At 35.6% G+C, this 4,756-nt stretch overlaps 1 non-coding gene across 1 annotated transcript; it reads right to left on the bottom strand.

The window, feature by feature from the left end:
- Positions 1 to 3,786: 3,786 nt before the first annotated feature.
- On the bottom strand, positions 3,787 to 3,893 carry LOC138810294 (U6 spliceosomal RNA). The gene has a single exon (XR_011367091.1). It is a non-coding gene; the product is annotated as a U6 spliceosomal RNA (small nuclear RNA).
- Positions 3,894 to 4,756: the final 863 nt, after the last annotated feature.

Below are 4,756 nucleotides of genomic sequence, written 5' to 3'. Positions count from 1 at the left end.
ATTATAGCAAATTACAGAAAACTCTAATCATGTATAATAAGCATTAGGAATATTTCTTTTTGATCTTTTGTGGTTCACAAAATATAATAAATATCAGTAATGAGGAAAAATTATAGTTTCTTGTAAAAGAAACTATAGTACATATATTCAGACATAAAATCTCTAATACTTGGAAAGTAGCATTTTACTAAGATGAGGATACAAGCAGGTAATTTAATTTTTAAAAAATTCTCTGTTGTATTACTGTATTTCAAAATTTTTTACAGTATAATTTTTAACAGTGATGCATCTCTGAGCCCTGTTGCTTGTCAGCTCATCTAACCTTTCATAAGGCATTCACAATATATTTTGTTTACATTAAACTCAGTCTGTTATCAATGTCAAGTCCCCTGTCACATTTTGACTTACATGTCTACTTTCATAGTGATAAGGAGAAAGGAAAAATATACCCATTAAAGAATTTTCTGTTTGTTTAATATGAAAAGTAGTTCATCTAAAGCCAATTTTAATAAATAACTTTGTACAAAGTCACTGAGATCCAAGCTTGAACTGGGACCTAGGACATGCCAAGAATTTACCATGTAATGACTTAAATGGCACAGAGGTACTGTGACTACAGGAAAAAGGTAAGATAGAAGATAGTATAAAATTTCAGGAAGCCCATGAGATTGCTGATCACTAGCTGAATTCACTACAACACAGGATGATTTTGAAAGTCCATGAAAGAATTTAGAATATTAAAGTATAAAATTCATAGTTGAAAACAAGTCACATAACAAGGAAAGAAAACTAACACGTCAAGAATTTAATCATCCATTACCTAATGAAGACCTTTAATACAATGTTAAAACTAGTCCAAAGGGTATTTGAAAAGCTGGTGATATATATAGTATGTGAATTATGATTGTGATAAATTAGGAGGGGGATACATACAATATTAGCTAGTGCTTAATTTGATACATATTTTTCCATATAACAAAGTATAAACATAGAAGTTATCTGTTTTATTGGACACAAATGTTTTGAATTTCTACTTGATAAAATTCTACTAAGTAATTCTTATACCTAGAATTAGAAAGTACCTGTGCTGATAGAAATTCAAATGTGGTCATAACTAAAAGACTATTCCATTAATTAAATGCATTGCATATTTCCAAGTTTTGTCTGATTTCTCTGATAGAATGGTACTAGATTATTTTACATCACTGTAATTATATAAGCATTACATTAGCAGCATCTGAATAACAAGGATCATAACTATTTGTAATAATATGAAGATATTCCACTTAGTAATGGGAGTGTCCGGGATAGCTATTTTAATCACTTATCCCTCTTTTAACTGTTTCTCCATTCTAGAGGCAGAATTGAAAAAAATGAGATGGTGGAGAAATGGGAAGAAATATATGGTTACCTTCAGGTGGCAGATTTCTTTCTGGAAGTTCTACAATCTGTGAAAATGTAGAATCCCTTTCTCCTAGATTCTATTTTACCAGTGGACATTTTCTCTTCCCTTTTGTGTGGTACATGACTCTAAAGTATGAAATTTTATTTTCAAGAGTGTCCATGAAGATGATAAACAAATGATGATAAAGCAGCGTTGAGTTTCCACAAATATCCCAAGAATTTAGTCACTTTTCTCTGGTAACGTGGTGCCTGGCAGGGTGTTGAGGAATACAGAGTCATGGGGTTCCTTCTCTTGGGAACCCTCTTTCTGAGTAGACCAGTGGCAGTTCTGAAACTCAGTTGTTTTTGTAAAGGAACTTTTTGTATCTCCTAGACTATGGAAGGAGAGGCAGCTAAAATATGACAAACTTATGAAGTAGGTAAAGTTTGGTTTATTAAGGTATTTTCCTTTCTTCTTTATTTCTTTGCTTGTAATGGTTCTCAGCTTACTGTGGTTAGTCATCTTGGTGTACATTGCAGGTTCTCAGAGATTTCTATTTCCCACCTTTGGCTTTTTCAGTTAGTAATACTTTCTTCAATAACTCAACCCCAAATTGTTTTTCTATGCCCAATCTTCCTTTCTTCTTCTTTTTTAAATTGTGAAAATACTGTACAGAGGGGTTACAATTACATGGGCAAGATAATGAGTACATTTCTTATCAAGCATTGTAGCCTCCTCCTTTGTTTCCCCTTCCCATCCCTTCCCATCGTCCCCCTGCTCCCCCCCAATCCTCCTCCCCCCCCAAAAAAGTTGTAAAGTTCATTTTTTCACATAGCAACTTGTACATCTCATTGTTGCAATGGATCTACTTGTATCCCTATTTAAATGATTTGTTTTTCCCTTCCCCTCCACAAATTATACCAACCTCAAATACAGTGAATGCAGGGGTTATACCATGGGGGAGGGACATACAACGCAACAAAAAAGTAATCTTATAAATGTGTTAGAAGCAATCATCTGAAAGAAAACATTTGAATACATATCTTAGGGTTAATTTCCCTAACATCAACTTATTTGACCTTTTCTGCTTGACTCAGACATTTACTAATGATTGCGAATAAGGGAAACCATGGGACTCAAGTTTCTTTGGGCCTGGCTTACTTCACTTCTTACAATTTTTCCTAAGTCTTTCTATTTCCTAACAAATGGGGAAATGTCATTCTTTCTGATGGAGGCATAGAGTTCCATTGTGTATATATACCACATTTTCTTGATCCATTCATCTACTGAGGGGCATCTGGGTTGGTACCATATATTAGCTATGGTAAATAATGCTGCAATAAACATAGTTGTGCTGGTAGCTTTAGTGTGGCCTTGTTTGTGATCATTTGGGTAAATGCGCAAAAGTGGGATTGATGGGTCATAGGGGAGCTCTATGTGAAGTCTTTTTTGAGGAACCTCCATACTGCTTTCCAAAGTTTGAACAAGTTTGCATTCCCACCAACAATGCAGTATGGATCCCTTCTGTCCACATCCCCTCCAGCATCTGTTGTTATTAGAGTTCTTGACTATAGCCATTCTAACTGGGGTGAGGTGGTATCTCAATGTTGTTTTGATTTGTATTTTTTTTATGGCTACGGAGGTTGAGCATTTCTTCATGTGTCTATTGGCCATCCTTCTTTCCTCTTCAGAGAAGTTTCTCTTTAAGTCTTTAGCCCACTTATTTAGTGAGCAGTTGTTTCTTTGAAGATTTGTTGTTGGGGGATTTAATTTTTTGAGTTTCAGGTATATTTTAGATATGAGACCCTTGTCTGTTGTAAGGCTAGTGAAGATCTTCTACCAATCTGTGGGCTTTCTATTAATCTTGCTAGCTATGCCCTTTGCCATATAGAAGCTCTACAATTTCGTGCAATCCCATTTGTCTAACCTTTCTTTGATTTGTTGTGTTTCCAGGTCTCTATTAAGAAAATTTCGGCCTGTGCCAAGGAGTCCTAGGGTTTCTCCTATTCCATCCTGTAATGTTTTCAGAGTGTCTGCTTTGACTCCAAGGTCTTTGATCCATTTGGAGTTGATTCTGGTCCAGAGTGATATATAAGGATCTAACTTTAGTTTTCTGCAAGTAGCTACCCAATTTTGCCAGCACCATTTACTGAAGAGGCTGTCTTTCTTCCATTCTATTTTTTTAGCTCCCTTATCGAAAATTAGATGGCTATGGGTCTGTAGGTTCATTTCTGGGTTTTCAATTCTATTCCAGTGGTCCTGAGGTCTATTCTTGTGTCAGTACCAAGCTGTTTTGATTACTACGGCTTTGTAGTAGAGTTTGAAATTTGGTATTGATATTCCTGCGGCACTGTTCTTTCTGTTGAGGATCGTTTTAGCTATTCAGGGTCTTTCAGTGTTCCAAAAATATGGAATGCTTCATGAATTTGCCCGTCATCCTTGCGCAGGGGCCATGCTAATCTTCTCTGTATCGTTCCAATTTTAGTGTATGTGCTGCCGAAGCGAACACGTTCCTTTCTTCTAACAGTCTGGTGTCACAGGAGTTGTGCCAAAGACTTGAAGGCTAGTATATTTCAATTTTAAGTACTAATTAAAATAGTCATTTATTTTATCCTGAAACTTTTGAGTGTCTGCTATGTTGCACACATGGTGCAGGTACTCAGAATATAAAAATGGGCAAAAGATCACCTCCATCCTGACATTTATGTTTCTGTAGAAGATTAACAACATATATATCCAAATATAGGGTTTATTCCCTACTGATAAATGTGAAGAAAAGGAATAGTCCAGGGGAAACAACTGATGAGTAAAGGCAGAATCAAAATTTTAGTTAGGATGGAAGGGATGATGGTATTTGAGGAAAGACAAAACAGCATGATGGGTACATATATGATGTGTCTTGGGAAAGGGAACTTCACATATTAGGAATAACATGGCAACATGTCCTGAGGGCAGAAACAGGAGAAGGTGACTATGGTTGGGCATTGATTATAAAGTTCTGTAAGTCTTCATCAGTCATTGAATACCTTTAACTTAAACTCACATGGAAAACGTAGATTTTTGAGCAAAAGAATAATGTGATGAGCCATTTTTCTTTACCCGAGTTTTTCTGATTTCTGTAATTAGATAAGGTTAGCCTTTCCATGATAAGGCTTCAAGATTACAAAGGACAGCCATTTGGACTGGGTGAACCACTAGGAAGTAGTTTGTCAGCAAATTTTGCTAGAAGAATCAACTGATCTGTTAATGAATTAGACATCTATTTTGGGAGAGGGAAGAATTCAAGGCTTTTGATCTGAGTAATTGAAAGGATCACACTCCCATTTATGAAGACAAGGTAGACTATAGTATGAGTATTGATTATCTCATTGC

This window comes from Dipodomys merriami, unplaced genomic scaffold (assembly GCF_024711535.1).
Source record: "Dipodomys merriami isolate MVZ:Mamm:240054 unplaced genomic scaffold, mDipMer1.0.p SCAF_5, whole genome shotgun sequence".
In the NCBI taxonomy this organism is placed as follows: domain Eukaryota; kingdom Metazoa; phylum Chordata; class Mammalia; order Rodentia; family Heteromyidae; genus Dipodomys; species Dipodomys merriami.
Note: the sequence above shows the minus strand (reverse complement) of the source record. Positions and strands in the feature narration are given on the sequence as shown.